Source organism: Prinia subflava (assembly GCF_021018805.1).
Source record: "Prinia subflava isolate CZ2003 ecotype Zambia chromosome W unlocalized genomic scaffold, Cam_Psub_1.2 scaffold_22_NEW, whole genome shotgun sequence".
NCBI lineage: Eukaryota > Metazoa > Chordata > Aves > Passeriformes > Cisticolidae > Prinia > Prinia subflava.
This window is the reverse complement of record NW_026960606.1, coordinates 6,088,132-6,107,447: the sequence shown is the minus strand read 5'-3', so window position 1 is coordinate 6,107,447 and position 19,316 is coordinate 6,088,132. Positions and strand designations below refer to the sequence as shown.

The following is a 19,316-nucleotide window of genomic DNA, read 5'->3' as shown; positions in this document are numbered from 1 at the left end:
TGCAGGCTGCGGGGGCGCAGGGGTCTCGGATTGAGTTGAATTCGCGTTGTCAGATCCGGGCATGGGCACCGCCATGTCTGCTGTTTTTGTTTTGGTCAGGTGGGCTGCTGACGTCAGCTCCCGTTCCGGTGGGGGGGGGTTTGACACTGCTCCGCTGGTGGTACCGCCTCGAAGTCCGCCCCCTTGCTGCGTCACCTGTGCCCGCCCCGCGTCGCTGTCGGCCCCGCCTGTCTCCTCATCTTTCACCACGCCTCTGGGATCTGGCGGCAGGGCCGCCCCCTCCCCTTTTTCATTCTCCCGGGACCGCGACGAAAGCATTTCTGGTGGCCGGACCGCGTGGTCTGCCTCATCCACCACATCGCGGAGGGACGAACAAAGGGGGGCTGAATTCCCCTTAACAGGATGCGTGGAATTGATTCCAAAGACTCTCGCTACCTTGGATACTTTTTTTTGTTCTTTGTCTTCGGGAGGAACGACTCCTGGGTCTGAAGGACAAAGAGTCGTTCTCTCCAATGCGAAAATCGCGGCTTGGGCAGCTCTGCATTCTGCAGCAAAAGTTTGCAAGGTATTTATGATTTTCTTCCAAATTGCACCTAATTCCAAGCAGATTTTCGCTTCTTTCCCTTGCAAAACCACAGAGTCCCATAGCAAATCACTGATCTCCTTCCACTCCGTCTCACTAAACAAAACTAAGGGCTGATGTAATTTCCCTTTCTTCTGAGCCCATTGGGTCAGCAGATTTTTATCAGAATCCTTAATTTTTTCACCCCGTTTCGAGACAATGGAGGCTAGCAGCTGCACAGCAGCCTGAAAGTCAAGCTCCATTTTTCTTAGTCCTTTGTTTCCTTCCGCGATCGCTGCTTACCTCCTTTCCGTCACCGGTGAGAGACACCGCAGACCTTTCATGCAAATCCAGTCAGCAATCGCTCCCTGATCTGCCTTGCCAGCTCAGAACAGGTGTACGCAAGCACACGAATCACTTTCCAAGCACAAGGACTTTTCTGCATCTAAGCAAAAACTCCGCATTCAAGCGACAAAAAACCTCATTTAAGAGAAAAAAAACCAAAAACCTCATTTAAGAGAAAAAACACCTCATTTAAGAGAAAACACTGTCCCAGGTTCAGGCGCCAGTATGTTGCTGGGAACAGATAAAGATTGGGGACTAAAGAACGGAGTCTGACCCAATGTGGGTATATCACATGTTCTTCGCTTTATTCCTTGAGATGGCGGGTTAAATACAGACAGAATGGTTTACAAGAACAGGTGCATTCTGATGGGCAGTGAGAGTAGAGAAATATGCAAACAATCTAGAGTTAAGGCAGCTACAGAGTTTCAGTGTAATTACTTCTATTCTGTAAATGTCCATACCTTAACACATCCCCAGTACCAGATAAGTTTATCTGGTACTACGTATGTTGGACGTTTGAGGCGTACTAGGCCCAGGCCTGAGGCCTAGTTCGGCCTGGTTTGGAATAGTTCAAATCCCATCCCCCAGCATATCATCCCCACGATTTCTGAGAAAATCGGTTACAACATTCCATGCTGGGACAAACAAGACTTTGTGACAGTCCCCTTGACCAATGGGTCGAGAGGTGGGACTGTTAACAGTCCAATCCATGGGCATATTGTTAGAAGTATATAATAGGAAGAATAAACAAAGGGCACGGTCTTCTGCCCTGCTGCTCTCATAAACTCAGAATTCCGGCTCCCCGAGTGTCCTTCTGGCTAGGCTCGCAGTGATACACTGGGTTGGTTGTTTTTTCATTTTCTTTGGGTCTTTTTCCCTTTCCTGTTCACTCACTACAGCTTGGATTTTAACAAGCAAAGAATAGAAATCATCCCCATAAGGGTCCCCTTTTTTGGTTAAATCAATCATTTTTGAATTCACAACATTGCAAAAAGCTGCACTTTTAATATCTTTAGGAGACACACCTGGAAAATGAAGAAACAACCAGCAAATAAACTTTTTTAACAAAGCCTGTGAAAAATGCATTTTTCCTACCACCAGGGAATCTTTAACTTGGACAAACACTTTTCTGGATTCTGCAGACTGTTTAGGTCCCATTGGGTCTGCAAAATCACTGATCCTCCCTCCCTTGCAGTAAAATGAGAAAACAAAAGCAAAAGGAAAGCTGAGGGATCCCATCTGGGGTATGCAGCTGACTCTGCAGCTTTCTTGGCAGCCCGCAGCACATTTGCCACATTTGCCCTGTGCCTCTCCTTCCCCTGGGGGAAAACACCCGTATTCCTGCCTGCCGCGCAGTCATGCAACTCACCAACTGATAGTCTTGGAAATAAAAGCTGCAAGTTAGGTCCTCGAAGCTGGAAGAGATCCTGTGGGAGCTGCTGCAGGACTGCCTCTCCTTCCCCTGTCAGCTGCTGTGACCAAAAAGCGGGCTTGCTCCACAGAGGCAGTGACGTTCCACAAACTGCAAGTCATCTGTGTCACGGTCCGTGGCAAGCGACGAGAGACCAGCGGTGATCATCTGGCACAGGGGGTGGGTGGCACAGGCGAGGACGTGGCTGGCAGCGGGCTCAAACAGCACAGCGTGGATGGTGCGGTGAGTCTGCGCTTGCGGCAGCAGGAGGCTGCATGGGCGAGGATGCGCCTGGTGATGTCTGCTTGCTCGGCAGGTGCCCCGGCAGTCACTTGGAGCGGAGCGCAGTGTGGGCTGTGGCAATGGCTTGGCGCGGGCTGGCCTCGGCAGTCAGCAGAGGAGGAGCGAGTCCGCACAGGCTGGCTGCGGTGGCAGCAGAAGCGGCTCTGTGCAGTCTCTCTCCCAGCTGGGGGACGGTGCACGTGGCCAGGGTGGCGTGGCTTTGCTGATGCCACGATCTCTTAGCTCTCTTGCTGTGGTGAGTGGCTTTCTGAAGCAGTTTTTTTTATTTTGTCTGGGGTTTTATTGCCCCATGTTGGATGCCAGTTGACACGAGCCAGTAGAAACCCAGCTAGCTCTGATTCCCGGCTGTGCCAAGGGCCGATCCCAAATCTGCCAGCAGATTCAGGTGACGGTGCAGAACAAGGTTGTTCTTCCACGGCAACAGGTGTTGCAGTGTCTAGACTTCGGAGCAAGGACTAGAGAAGACTCTATTCTGTACAAATTCCCAGAGACCTTTATTCTCCAAGACGGGGGTACGAAAAGGAGCAGTACACAGAGTCCGCACCCGCTTTTAAAACCGAGGGGTGGGGGGTGTGGAACAAGCAGGTGATTGGTCTCAGGACAGATGGACAGGGGTTTTTCCATAACATAGGGCAGGGTCAGGGGAAAGATGGACAGCTGACCAAAGCTTCTAGGGACAGGGCAGGGGTAGGAGAAGTAGACAAAGAGACAAAAGGGGGGACATGCCTGGACAGCACCCGACCCATCGGGCGGGGAGAAACAGGGAAGAACCTTTGAGATAGAGAACTCAAAACAGCTTAACAAAAACCCACCACTATCACTGCGAGCCTAGCTAGATAAGGACACTCAGGAGACAGAGGTCTGGGTTCAAACAGAGCAGCAGGCAGGAGAGAGAGCCCTGCCTTTATTATTCCTATTATATACCTCTCACAAGGTGACCATGGATTGGAGGGTGGTTATTCCACCTCTCACCCACATTGGTCAAGGAGGCTGTCATTCAACGTCCCCTTCTCTTGGAGAAGGAATCCATAACAAAGGCAGTATTTAAAAAACATGGTCTACTGTTTACATTTACGAGCGTGAGAAGCTGCACACTTCTGCTTTAGTATGAACGCTCAGCAAACTAGGAAAACTCAGGGCAACACACCACCACAGAAAGGAAGTTTGGAAGGAGCCAGCAGAGGGACCCTTTCAGTTAAAAATTAGAAATCATCCAAAACTCAACTCTTGAATCGAAACCCACAGGCCCATATAGTGTCTAAAGTAGCAAAAGCACAAAAAAGTAGCAACTTTCTGATAAAAGACAGTGAGGTTTCAAACAAAAGAAGAAATTCTCTTTTTGTGTTTGTACATGTCCAATAAAAAAATGTGACGGTTTAAATTACCATTCAATTGCATGATACTGAGGATGACTGCAACCTATTTTCTAAATACCACAGTGTCAGGATTAGAGCAAAGAAAATTATCAGGTTGCATTTTATGTTGTTCCCTGAGAGTAAATAGTAAACAGGGCTGTGGCAGGAGCAGAACCTTATCTCCCAAACTGCCCCTTACTTCTTTAAACCGCTGCCTTCCTCAGGATTAAACAGGATGTCTATGGGAATGTGAGCACATGAAAACAATCCCAAGCTTCAGAGAATGTCTGATTGCAGAAAGCATCCTACAATGCTGCAGCTGGAGCCTGTGGATGAGTGGTGCTGCAATATATCTATTTAGAAAGTGTGGTTTTGCAGCAAACACTTCTGAACTGCATCTTTAATTGGAGGGGAAATTTGATCAGGGAGTGTCTTTTGCTACTGTTGCCATGGCAGCTTAGCCAGACATGATGCTGTAGAAACAATAATTTTTCACATTGCAGGAACTTGGTATTTTATAACTTTCTGCTTTTTATTCTTTGATTCTGTGAACTCCCAGAATTTTATTTCTAGTCAAAAGTAGTAGCACCTTTATAACCAATGCTCATTCACACTGCAATGTTACAGCCTTCACACTTCCAGAACATTTATTGTAAAAAAAATAATTGTAAACTATGAAATTCTGGAAATGCAGATGCAGAAAAGATCTCATTGTGCTCCTTCACAGTGGTTTACAATGTTCTAAAACATTGATTACATGTAAAAGGCAACATGGGCCATCACACAGCTCTCCTTTACATTGAGAATGACAAGCAAATCAGGTTCCAACCACTACAGATTTAACCTGGTTTTGTCTCTCAAATGTGTAACTCAGTAAGGTTTGGAGACCCAAAAGAGCTTTGAGGAAAAATACCTTTTTTTTTCTAATTACTAATAATGTTTCATAAGTGATCTTATTTACAGAGAAAAAGATAACGTGGAATCTGTAAACCCCTCACCTTTACAGATGTGCCTCTTTCACAGACAGACATAATTTACAATCCAGTAAGTCACTGATTGCACAGAAAACTGATGGCAGGTGTACCTTTGAATCTATTTATTAATTATGATACAAAAAGATTAATTTCTATCAATATAAGAGTGATATCATAACAATAAAAAGGCACAAGGAAGCCATTTCCTGCACACAACATAATACTTTCACTGTGCCCTTTGTCTAAAAATTCATCTCCTTCCTCTTCAGACTGTTTTGAAACTTCCTTTCTTCGCCTCCTGCAATTCTCTCCCATTCCCTTATGTCATCTTAATAACTCAAGTCCTCCTTCAAAAATTCTTACACTTGCATGGCCTTTCAGAATAAAGTGATTGTCAGCAGAAAGGGATTCTGTTTTCAAATTTTCATCATTTTTGATGGACACGTAAAAATTTACCTAGAGTTAAAAAAACCACTCAGGGAAATAAGTTTCTGATCATCTATGCCAAGGTGATGGAGAAATTTATAAATGTATCAGAATAGCAACATGGGAAATAACAGGAAACAATTTGCAGACAATTATTTTATGATAGGACAGTTCTGATAATTTGCCAAGATAAAATTTTCATTTAGTGTTTCAACAAAACAGACAACCTAAACATTAAAAATACACCCTCTTCTCTATTCACTGATTATTTTGAGCTCTCTTTTCCACATTGCTGATACCTTTTGGGTTCTGGTGTTCCCAAGAACTGCTAAAAAGGAATGAAATCCTATTGTATTTGCCAAAGAACACACATGAATTCTTTCCCCCATGTGCTGATAAGGATCCCACTGAAGACAGATAGCAGATGCTAATTCCTACCCAGCTGACACACTGAGGGGTTTTGATCACCATGTAGGCAAGGAACACAAAAACTTGTAAGTTAGTTTGAAAAAACTCAGTAGATGATCAGAATTTTCTGGGCAGAAAGCATATGGTCAGCAAAGCTTGAAAGAAATGAACAGGTTTGGGATTATTTTATCTGAGTTCTCAGATCTGCCTATTTGACAGTCTGTTGTGGCATTTCTACAAAGGTTTCTTCATACATTGAGACTGTGCCTCCCGATCACCCTGATGAGGGACCCTGGCTAGCTCTAGGCACAGCAGTCAGCTGGAGACACTCCTCAGTGCCCTGGGGTACTGAGGGGCAGCTACGGGTATTATCCCGTGCATGGGAAGGCTGTCGTCAGGAGAAAGCAAAGGCTGAAAGAGGACTCTGCACAGTGGTAACAGTCCAGGTCTTTATTGGTGACTCCGGAAAGCCCCTAGACCCAGGGGGTACAGACTGTGCAGAGGCTGTGCAGAGAGGCTCTGACTCCAGGCTCGGAGCCCACAGCCGCTTTTACAGGGAGGAAGGTACAAGGGAGGGAACCACTCATCAGCCAATGGGGGAAGGCTGGGGAGGGAACAGGGTACATAACAGACAACGAGGATAAGCGGTGAGGGTACATTAGGGAAGGGACCCTTGCTTTCCAGCCTATCACTTGACGCCCTTCTTAGAGCCTTCTAGAAGAAGGGAAGGGTACACCAAGTGACGGACAAGTGATCAGGGAGGGGGGTATGAGGATTGACATATAAAGGGGAGGATATAAACTCTTAATGATTACATCATAGAAAGGAAAAAACTTAACAAGCCAGAACAAAGGCAAACAAACCACATCAATACATTTATAAAAATACGCAAGAAACTGAGAATTTGAGGATCTCTAAACAGTATCTATACATATCCCTATCTATGGAAACTATATATATATAATGATATCTTTTATCATTTCCACCCTCATTTCCAATTCTTGAAGTTTTACAGCACTTTCATATTAAAAGCAGCTAAATTCATGGCATTTTGGGATTACAGAATCTCCCCATAGTCATTTAAATGTGTGTGACATTTCTGGAGTGTACAGTTAAAGAGAAAGGGAGGAAAATATAAATTCAGAACTAAAGGTCCCTAATAATCATTCCTGTATTTTAAAGGTTAAGGTCTTAGTGCAGTGTTGCAGCGTGCGTTTCCCAGGATGCGCACACCAGCATTGGGGTGCGACACATTCCCCCCGGGGAGACTCTTTCTCCCCGCTCAGGAACTCCGATGGTCTTGGCAGTTGCTTTTGGGGCGCAGAGATGAAGCAGAGGCGAGACGGGTCTTGGGGTAAACTGAGGAGATTTATTAAAGGTACAACTGAAGAATAAAAACTAAAACTGAACCCCAAGGACCGGGAGCACATGTCCCACCGTGGATTTTATAGACAGGGCAATACAAAGCAAACAACCAATGAGAATGCACTCAGGGAGGAGTCCAAGGCGGGTGATACAGAACTAAATCCAATGAGAATAGCAGAAGCAGTGTAATGATACAAAACAGCAAATTATATATCGAGCGAGGGAAGATTGGCAAGGAAAATTCTAGCAACAGAGGCAGGGATACAGAGAATTGACACATAACGGCATGTATAATTTAAATCATAACACCAAATGAAATAGAAAGCTAGCCTGAAAACTCAAAGCAAAAACCCACACCACAACAGTGCAGTTCACTGCATGGTTGTGCTTGGAGAGCACATCAAACCCCATGGTTCCTTTAGCACAGGTATAACAAATTCAATTCCAAATGCATTTAAATATGGAATTTCTCCCCGTATATTATTTCTAATGAAAGGCTGCCCCTGCCATACAGCCTTTCCAGCAGAACTCTATCTCTCAGCAGCAGGTGGCTTCCTTCCTCCTGTGAAGTGTTTCCCCTGGGTACCACCGTACCCCAGGGGTGCTTCAGGTGAGGCGGCACTGAATGGGGTGCGACATACCCCCACGAGCTCTGCAGTCCCGGTTATCGATGCTTTAGGCGCAGGGACAGATGGAACAGCAGCATGGGTCCTGGAGGTTGAACAGAGGTGGTTTATTCAACACATGGTGGGTCCAAGACGCTATCACCCACGTGCAGAGGGCTTTTATGCACACAGAAAATGGAAGGGGTCAGGGTCAGGGTGATTACCCAATGAGAGCAAAGCATGAGAGGGGAATTAGGGGAAACAACATGGGTATATGCTAATGAATTGGACAAGGGAAGGATTGCAACACCTGGGTTGGACTAAAAACTGATGAAACAACAGTGGTGTGCTGGCTTAATCCATAAAATGAAAAAAACTAATAAATATGACTTGAAAAGCACACTGCAACATTCCTGTGTTAAAATTCAACAGCTTAGTCCTACAAGACACCACAGATTTAAAGAAATGGCCTTTCTGAATGAATAAAATTTATTTTTAAGATCAAATAAAAAAGATTTGAATAAGTTATTAATAATAGCAGAAAACAGAGTAGAGAAAATATGAAAACTCTGGTTTTTTCTTAGAGAAGTCAGTTGTAATGCACTGGGTCATCACCATAAAAAACCCCAAAAATAAGAAATCACCAAAATAAAGAATAGTACTGTTCTTTTTTTTTGCGTATTGTCAATCCTTACTTATTTAAAGTTTGTGCAGTATTATCTAAACTACACTACTCTGAATCCAATGGCAAAATAATTTTTGAAAGCTCAGCTGGGGAGATGAACTTGCCATAAATTATTTTCAAAGGTATTGTCTGGCTTTTTAGAATTTTATTTCAATGGCATTTATTTTTTCCCCAAAGCAATGTCAACTATTTCCTTACATAACTTTTATTTAATTTAAAATCAATAAAAAGATACTCATATAACCTTGACATTCAAAAATGACATTTATCCTTTGTTTTTACAGCACACACAGCAAACAAAAATCAGTGCTTTATCTCTCCACACTTGGATAAAAAGGATAATAAAGCAGCAGGCTCACAGTGCTGTATGATATTGATCATGGAGTCTCTCAAGATAAATTACTAAGATTTAAAAATTATTCTTGGTAAGCCAGCACTACATATTTTTTATCACTTTTCACAAGACTTTGAGGGAATATGGGCATCTGTACATGAGCTAAAATCCATTATATTGGGGGTTATTTTTTGTAAAACTCTTCAATGAAAAATGCATTCAAAGAACACATTTAAAAGTGAATATGGTGGGGTTTTTTTCTGTAGGGAAAAATGGTGCAAGTTTTAGAATCAAATTCATTGAGACACTCCAATACTTGTGCAATACATGGAGAAATACATTTAACAGATTTACTTGCAGTTTTTAGCAAAAGAGAAATTTAGGACAAGAAAAAAGTTACTCTGTAGGCATTACTTCATTTTTAGAAAAAAAATTTTCAAGATAGGCCTTTTGGGTGAATGTTATAGTACAGGCCAGATCTACCTTAGGATTTTTTATAAAGTATGTTTTGAAGAGAAATTAAAGATAAATTTTTATGTTCCAGCTTAAAGGGTAACCTTTTATATGCCATCTTGAAAGGATTGCTTTAAGAGATTTTTAAATTTAAAGTTAATTGCAAGATGAATGTAGCTCACTTAGCAACTTTATTTTCACTGTAGTAAAACTGATGAATGCTTAAGCTGACACTTAAATGTGTACAGAAATACTTGAATCTTAACTGTTGTTAATAACTGAAAAGTTATTAAAACCTTTGACTCAGAGGAAAATGGGCCTAAACAGAAAAAGGTTTTAGCAGGCTGGAAGGGGTATATTGCTGAACATTATTCTGTAAAATAAATGAAGGCTGCTATCAGTCTCACTATAATTCATCTTGGTGTGGTCTCTGGTCTCCTATGATTCTAATCACCTACCAACACCAGGGCATAAAATACATAATGTTGTACCTTTATCTTGCTCCTCAAAGGACATCCTTAGCTCACAAAAATCCCTCCAAGTCTAGCTCTAACTCTCCAGAATTTTTACTTCTTAGCTTTGCAGTTATCCTGCAGGGAATATTTCTATAATTTCAAGGAGAGTTTCGATTTCTGGAGAGATTTTTCCTGCACAATTTTTTGAGATAATGATATTTAGAGACTGGGAAAAGTCCTGCAATCCCGAGTTCCACACCCTGGCAGTGGGCAGACACCATGTGGATGTTGTTCAGCAGCAGAAAGTGAAGGCCTCAAGAAATGGTCCCTGGCAAAGGCATTGTTTAATGTGGATGCTGAAGGAAGTCCAAGGGAAAACATTTATCAGAAGCTTCTGTCCAGAGAGGTGATATGTTGTAGGGAAAAATGCAAATACTACTCAGCAGGCTAAGGGCAAAGGAAATAGGAAATGGGCTAGAGAGTTCTCTGAAATAATCTGTCACTGAAATGTGAGAAAACAGCCCTGTGTGCTGCCCATCCTATTATTTTAAAGCCTTCCACAAGTCACGATCCTTTTGCAGCATTGTGCCGTTATCTGAAAAGGTGGCTACTTCCAATTCGAGCTTCTTCAAGGTAGGATAAAAAAGCTCAATTTGGGTCTTACCTTGACACATAATTTGCATGTTTATTATTTGAGCCTTTGGAGTAACTCATAGGAAAGTCATGAGCTTATCACGGAAACAATACATCTCAGAAATGCTGTAACTGTTGGCTTTGGAGCTTTTTACAGCCTGCACAGAAATGCCAAAGCTTCCGCCAAAATCTTTTAGGAATCTCAGAGCACAACTCTGGGAGAGGTGCCACCTCTGAGTCTGCCAGGGCTGGGACAAGGGGTGGAGCAGTGCTTTTGGGAGCTGATGCAGGAAGGAACCTCCTCAAATGCAGCTATGAAGGGATAGAAAAGGAGATGGTGTTCTGAACGCTGCATTTTTAACCTTGAAATACTCAACTATACAGGCACTAAATCTCAAGAATGCCTTCATTACAGGTAATAAAGGTGCTTGTATGAGTGAAGAAAAAGAAATGCTTATTAAAGTTTGATTTTTGATGTTTTTATAATAATAATATTGCTCAAATGAACAGAACAGTAAGTCCTTACAGAGAGGGATATACTAACAATCCTTCCTTCAGCCATATCTTATGTTCTCCCCATTGATTAAAAAAAACCCAAACAACTTTCCCAAAGGCAAAGAAAATATTAGAAATCATAACTGCTGCAATTAGTGTTGCATTATCCTTTGAATTCCAGTATCCTTGAGTTCCTATTCAATAAAATATTACTGAAATTGTAGTCATTTCACTAAGTTCGACAGATGTTTTCCATGCTTATCTGAACACACAGCAGGAAAGAGAGAGAAGTGCATTATAGGGAATATTTGCACTAATTCCAGATACCAATAATATGAAACAGTGCTATCTAGGTGCTTCAGCAGAAAAGAGAGCCCCCTCCAGAGGGTGATTTAGGACAAGCAAATTAGACTCTCTGTTGTGAATGTCACTTGGAAGGCTTATGAAGCCAGGCTAAGTGAATATGTCCTACAATGGATAGTACCAAAAGGACATTAAAAAAAATGCAAGCCAGGAAAAAGAAGTACAGGGGGGAAATAATCAGCATGATTGCAATCTTGCACTCATCTTGGTGCTTGTCTTTGTCTGGTCTCCTGTCTCCATTGTTAACTCTCCATATTTTTTCCTCACACTACTTTGTTTTAAACTACAGTACCATGTATTCCTCACCACTTCCTTTATTTATAATGTAGATAAATAAATTACTTCATCCAAAAGGATTCCACTAGATAGTGTACTCACATGCCTCAGTGCTTACCACATTTCTGAAGTAGGCTTTAGTTTATTGTAAATGAGCAGAGGAAGTGGATCTTACAAAGCATCTCCCCTGAGGAAAAAAACAGGCTTTAGGTATCCCATTCATAAAGCTTGATAACAATAAGAATGATAAAATGACCATGGCTGATGCAGAGAAATTTGACAGCAAAATAGCGAGAATGCAACAGAATTGAAGAGTGGGGCACAAGTGCAGAAGGAATTTCATCTTAGATTAGCTGAAAAAGGACAAAGAAATGACACAGATTAGTTGGGAGATGCAATCACATCAGAAAACATAAAGGACATTCTCAGATATTCTCAGCAATAAAGACATTCTTGGCTTTGTTTTTATTTCTGTAATTGATTGTGCTTCCCTTTGCAACACTGAGAGGACTGGGCGGAGTTCCAGCAGTGTGTGGCTGGAGTTCTGGGCATGCAGACATCCTGCCAGGAGCAGATGCTCCGTGCTGGGCTGGGCACTCCTGGCTCTGGGAATACATCCTGAGGCAGCTCAGGAGCAGAGCTGAGAGCCCCCAGCCCTGACCCTGCCCACTGCACACACTGGGGCTGCCCAGAGTACTGCCCTGGCTGCTTCTCCAGCTCCTTTTCCTTTAGACGGAAAGCTGAGAGCACAGCGGAGCAGGGCACCTCACAGTTGCCTCTGGGGTGGAAGCAGGATGCAGACACAAAACCGGAGAGCAGACACTGCCTCAAGGGCTGCTCTCAAGCTCAGATTCAGCAAGTGATGCCAACACGTCACAGCTCTGCTGTGAATGAAAAGGATGAATGAAAAGGGTGCTGAAGCAATTTTCATGCTGCACTTTTTATTTTTATTAGATAAGTCAAGTGGTTTGGCAGCAAAGAAGGAGTTAAAATAGGGAGAAGCTGAATACATGAAGAAAACAATCCAATTACTTCCGAAATTCATGACTTTTCTGTATAAATAGATAGCTCTACCTTTTTTTTTTTTTTTTTTTTTTTTAAGCACTGCATACATTAAAGCTCTGTAGGTAGTGATGACAGCTGACTGTACATATGCCTGCATGAAGTGAGAGATCAGATTCAGAGAGATTTCTTTAGGAGAGCTCATTCCAAAAACCTCCACCACCTTGCTGGCAGCATCAAAAAAAGCACTGCTCTTGCCTAATTTGCTTATGCAGTTAAGCTGATCCCCATTGGAGCACATTTGGAGAATAAGTGTGGGAATATCACAGGGAGGAGGAAGTCTGCAATCCTCTTGCTCTTCCTGTAAATATTGCATGGATATCTAGAAGATTTTGATTCAATTGTAGAACAACCTGTCTGGTTATTTTAATTTTTTTTAAGCAGTTCATGATTTCTGCTAAGTGTTGGTAGATATATTGTGCCATCTACTGAAAAACAGCCAATATATTTATTGCTTTTTAATCCTAGAATCAAGAGATTTAACTATTTTTGTTAAAATCTGAACAATTTCAGACTGCACCAAGAATACATTGCCTTCACTCACACTGTCAAAAGCTTACCAAAGAAAAAATACCTCTCAGAAAACTCTGTATAGAGCAAGATAATGCATCATTTTAAGTAGGATTCTTACAAACCATGCCTAATAAGTATTCTGTACTCACAGGAGCGTACTCCAGGCCAGGAAAACATGAACTAATAACTTCTGAGATACTGACCATTTTCCATTTGGAAACTGCTTGTTAACACAGCTACTGCCGTGCAAAGCAAGGTTCCTTAACTCTCTGTCTCTTCTGATGAGACATAATTGATTTCATGTTACATTCCCCTGTGGGAATGGTTTCTCCCCCCTCAGGGACCCCTGGAGCTCGTGTCATGTAGTCTGACTCTTCCTTCCCTTTCTGACCCCATTGGCTGTGTGCCAGCTTGCCCCTCCCTCAGAAGTCCTGAGAAAAGACCCTGTCCCCCTGGGATCCCTCTCTCTCTCTCCTCGGACACCACCTGGAAATAAACATCACTGCAGCTAAGGGTGAGAGCCTCTTTTGAATCCTTTTTCCTGTCTATTGATATACTCCTCCTAGGCCTGAAAAGGACTGAGCTAGCTTAGACCCTTAAGGGATATAAAGGAGGTTTATTTATCAATTTCAGGCTATATGGGGTCAAATATACTCTCTGCAAATACAGAAGATAAAAATAGGCAGTGATGCCAGGATATGTGAAACAGCTGAATTCAGAGATGCCCATTTTGGAGAACAAAAACCACCTTACTGTGGGGCCCAGAAAAGGTGAGTAGTCTGTATCTAATACATACATATGTGAGAATATATAGCTGTTAGGAAATTATTATAAATTTATAAATTATTTCTAAAAGTTTGCATTACCCACTTGGCCACAGAACATATCTGGACAAAATAATCCTTATGGCCACTGCATGTTCAGCAGCAATACTCAAAAGGTTGATGCAATGAGTCTTCAAGTCAACCACATAAGGCAGGATTTAATTACTTGACTACAACATCAAAAATAAAACTGCATAATGTGAAGTGTGCAACACGTGAATGTTTTGTTCAGAAAAGGAACAGCGCTGTCTGCTTCTGTTTCACTTAAGAAAATGTGAAATCTTTACATAAAACCTTGTTTACTACATGTGGGATAATTAGCTTGTCAAATATTAAGACAGCGTCAGTTCTGTTCCATTAGCTAGCTGAAGCTACTATAAATTAAATGGAAAAAGTCCAAGGAGTAATAATATCAAGGAACACCATCCCCTGGAGGAGTTTTGGTGCTGGTTTTTTTCCTCTCCCTCACTGTATATCCTCTGCAGAGAATTATTAGACAGAAATGTCCCCAAATTTAGCCCATAGACTGGAGTGTAAATACCCAGAAGGTGGAATCCCTCTGCCTTCCCCTCCACAGGACATGGACACACATCTCACACATCTGCCACAGCAGCAGAGCCTGGCCAGAGCTGTCGCTGTTCCCTGAATGCATATGCAGCTTAGCACCTTCTCCCAAACACTCTGGAGTGCTCACCACAAATAACTGCACTAAAAACAACCTGCAAAAATATGCACCAGCAAAAAAGGCAGCATCTCAAGGCTGTCTGCTTGGTTCTGGTGCAACTCTAGGAAATCTCAGAGAGCTGGCTTACTCTCTGAACTGAGCAGTGGGATGGTTTTACTCTGCAACTCCATTTAAAGATAGCTGGATTGATACAAATAAAACCAGTAAATAAAGCATGATTAAAGGTTACAGCATTGTTAAGGCTCTTTGTAAATTTTACTGTTAAGCAATACCAATATTTGTAAATAGGTGGATTCAAAAGTCACTAAGAAAGGGATAAACCCTATTAACTGCAGCAATTCTGTGGGGCCTTTCTCTTGGGGTAAACCTGCACTGTCACAGTCTATTTCATGGATGTTTGCAATTACAAATGTAACAATTTAGAATTATAGAATAATTCAGGCTGGGGACTGTTGCGGTACTCTTCTTTCTTTATGGGGGTGCGACACATTCTCCCGAGGCCCTGTGTGTCCCAGGCAGCCACCGGCAGGTCAGTGTAAAAGATGCGAGATGGACCTAGCTTGCTGCTCCGAGATTTGTTTATTATAAAAGCATAACATAAAACGCAACCTAACTCGAAGACAGAGTAGAGGCTAGGACCTAAAATCTCTAAACTAAAAGTGAAAGCAAAAGATCTAACTAAAAGAGGAAATGAAAACAAAAAGGTGCCTCCTCAGGGCAGGACAGTGGGTTTTAAGGGACTCTCTTGGGGGCCGGGTTCAGGGTAAGGATCCAATAGGGAGAAGGGAACAAGGCGGGGATTACAATACTGAAACCAATAAGGGTACACAGCAGTCTAAACAACTAATAAGGCACCAAAGCTTGGGAGATTGACAGGGAAAAGTCTGGAAGAAAAGGCAGGGTTTAGGAAGAAATGACAGCTACATAGGTGAATGCAATCTAGACAATACTAGGACTAAGTTATTAATATAGGGGACAGCAAAACAACCCATTTAATATAAAAACACATCAGAACAGGGGACATCCTCTGAAGGTCTCAACCCATCTAGCCTAACTTTCCTGCCAGAGGCAGGGTCAACCATGAAATGATAGTTAAAATTAAATTTTAATAAAATCACATATACAAAGACTTACAAAATAAGTACAGAAAGATGATACTACAATAAATACTTCCATATCAGATTTTCAGTTAGTAACTTTGAATAATCATTGGCACATATTAACAAATATTAGGGAAAATAATGTTTTCTATAAAAAGATTGAAGCATTTTTTTTTCTATTTATTCATACTTTCCCAAGCATAAGAATTGGGAACCAATAGTCTACCTGGCCTGCAGTCTTCTAGAGGAAGCCATGTGGGATCACATGAGGAAAGGAGAATTGTGTATGTTCGTGACTGATCCAGAAATATCCACCATCTGGTCTAGCAATAATGGAGAAAACAGATTGAAAATATCACATTTTGGATGTGGGCTGAAAAGACTGATAGAAGTTTCTAGCAGAAGGAAATGTTGTCCCTGTTCTTTGAACTACCTCAGGCCATGCATTTTGGGGAGCAAAACAGTTTGTGATTCTCACAGACAACCTGGCCCATGAGGATTTGGTGTGGCTTTGCTGTCTGACAGGGTGAGGTACAAAGGAATGCCAATGCCTCCCAAACCAAGCAAAACCTAAAGAGAAAAGCAAACTCCAGTGCAGATAATATTTCAGCTTTTAGTTTAAGAGATTTAAGGATCTTAACATTATAAAAATGTTTTTTTAAAAAATCAAATACCAAAACCTGTAATTACAATTCTAATACTCTCAGTTCCAGTTTTTGCTTTTTTTCCCCCCTGTGCCTACTGTTCATGCTGTCAACACTTGTCTGGTTCATTTTGGTGTCTGAGAACTCTTAGAATCACAAAATAAATGTACTGTATCAAAAAGCCTGAGACATGAAGACTTGTACAACAGTTTGTATTACACTACATCAAAATGGGAAAGACTTTGTGACACCGTTATCTGATGCTGCGCCTCCTGATCACCCTGATCAGGGACCCCAGCTAGCTTCAGGCACAGCAGTCATCTGGAGACACTCCTCAGTGCCCTGGGGTACTGAGGGGCAGCTACGGGCATTACCCCATGCACGAGAAGGCTGTTGTCAGGAGAAAGCAAAGGCTGAAAGAGGACTCTCCACAGTGGTAACAGTCCAGGTCTTTATTGGTGACTCCGGAAAGCCCCTAGACCCAGGGGGTACAGACTGTGCAGAGACCTTGACTTGTGCCAACGGCCCCTTTTACAGGGAGGAGGGTACAAGGAAGGGAACCACTCATCAGCCAATGGGGGAAGGCTGGGGAGGGAACAGGGTACATAACAGACAACGAGGATAAGCGGTGAGGGTACATTAGGGAAGGGACCCTTGCTTTCCAGCCTATCACTCGACGCCCTTCTTAGAGCCTTCTAGAAGAAGGGAAGGGTACACCAAGTGACGGACAAGTGATCAAGGAGGGGGTATGAGGATTGGCATTGAACTTTCAGGATGAAGGGAGGTGGTTAGGAAGGACTGACATATACAGGAGAGGGTACAAACTCTTAATGATTACATCATAGAAAGGAAAAACCTTAATGAGCCAGAACAAAAGCAAACAAACCACAACAGTTATCAGCTTGTGAGAGCTGATATCACGCACAGTGAGTCTCTGGAGATACCAGGAGAGGATTGAAGCTACTCCTGTAATCCAGCAAGCAAACTGTGTGCTGAGGTCAGAAAGCAGGGAGCACTGATAAGCAGAAGTAATGGTGCAGAGCTGACCAGATAACCCCCAGCAAATAAATAATCTGTAGCGGCTGTCAGAACTTCTGCACCTGTGAGGAGAAACTCTGCAAGTAATGTGAAATATTAGATCTTGTCCTGATTTCCAGTCTTGCGTTGGAAGGCATAATAAAAAAAGTATCTTTTAAAAAAACTTAGAAGTTTTTCCATATGCCACTTTTGAGTGTTGACTTGATCCATCTGTCAATAAGGCAGCAAAGTGTTTTTTCATTTTCTATACATGACTGTTCAGTGGGGCTTGGGTTAAACATGTTCCATTGCCTTGTGGGGTGAAAATCATAAGGATGCATCTATTTATTTCTTTTTCCCTAACTGCTTAAACTTTTTCCTTTTTACTCAAGGCCCACTATCTGCTCTTCATTCAGACTTTACACAAACTTTCCCCTCCACTGGCTCAGAACCTTGCCATCCCAAATCCCTCAGGACACCACTTCCACAAGCACACCCAGCTGTGGTGCTGTCACACCTTTCAATTTACTGCCTTTCTCTGCTTTCCTGCCTCATTCTCTTTATTAGCCCTGCAAAACCCTTCCTCTTTTCTAGCTGCTCCTCAGTGGGGACAAGCAGTTTGCAGAGGAGTAGAGCCAGGACAGAAACACCACATTTTCTGCACCTTTGGCAGTTTTACAAACCCCTGACCACAGTAAAGCATTTGGTGTGGCTGAAGTGAATGAGGAGTGATTGGCAATGAGCTGTGAACTGGGACAGTCTTGGGAGGAAGAACCACTCTAAAGTGGAACAGAGTTAGAAAAGACATTAAGAAGTAATTCTTACATAACCCTAGAATATGTCTGAAGACTTTTTTGAAACATGGTTTCAGTACTTTTTCAGAAGTTCTATTTCTTTGCTGACAGCAATATTTTTATCATTTGCAGTACAGCTTTTATTAATCTTTTACTCAGTTATTCTGAGTTAGTTATTACTATTATGAGTTATTCTAAGTTATTAATATTTGGATGTTTATTTATCTTGTATGGATCAGAGTCTTTCACTAAGTGTTAATTAAGAATTTGAATATATCACTTAGTTTCCTAAGCAGATATCCAGTACAAAACCTCTACTAAAGAAAGGAAAATCTGCCTGGTTTTAAAGAATAGCACATCAAAGCTGCCTGAGAAAAGGAATGGTGTCTTGTGAGAGAACTAGGATTGCTTTCCAAAGGCTAGTCTTAATCCTTTCATATAATTGTCACGGTGCTGCTTGAGACCTCTGCGTCTCTGCACCTCGGACTAGCCCAGACACAGTGTACAGTGACAGAAGATCAGCCAGCGAGCAGCGCAGGCTGGGCTGATTCTTGTAGGGGGTTCTTGGTTTCTGAGAGAATCTTCTCAGCAGCAATGGATAAAGTGACGCAGAGAGAGACAGGGAGGAAGGAGACCATTGAGGCAGTGACAGGATTTATTGCACCTGGTCACTGACTCCCAAATCTGGCGGGAGAACTCAGCGACCCGGGATTTTATCCGGATAGGAGAAAGGGAGTGGTGAAGTACAGCAACCAATGGAAAGTGTCTTCGGGGCAGTTACACAGGTGGGAAAATCAAATTGGACCAACTAGGGATAACTGGGGTGGGTTTTACAACGGCGGGAAAGATGATGGACAAATAACGGACCGTTACATAACAGCAGCAAGTGCATGCATTAACACAACTGAGGGAGACAAAGGAATGCCCATGAGGCTGAACAGGATATATAAAACTAACTATTACAATAAACTTAATATACTTAATTTGCTCACTGCCACATATAATATTCATACATGGAAATAAACTCAGGTCATGCTTCAAATAACTTATTTCAGAAATTAAGTTCTGAACCCTAACTTGAATATTTGTCTAAAAATAGTAAACACATGACCACAAAAAGCTTAAAGCTGAATTCCTTTAAATCATAATGCATTTTGGAATATTATTTGAGATGGTCAGAAAAAAGGGCCACAGAAATGAATTCAGTGTTGCTGATATAGTTTGATGAC

At 42.2% G+C, this 19,316-nt stretch overlaps 1 long non-coding RNA gene across 2 annotated transcripts in view; it reads left to right on the top strand.

The window, feature by feature from the left end:
• Positions 1-268: 268 nt before the first annotated feature.
• LOC134564888 (uncharacterized) overlaps positions 269-19,316 on the top strand; it is a 31,083-nt gene continuing 12,035 nt past the window's right edge. For both annotated transcript variants that reach the window (XR_010083693.1, XR_010083694.1), the window contains exon 1: positions 269-565. This is a non-coding gene — a long non-coding RNA (uncharacterized LOC134564888). The remainder of the gene's footprint in view (positions 566-19,316) is intronic.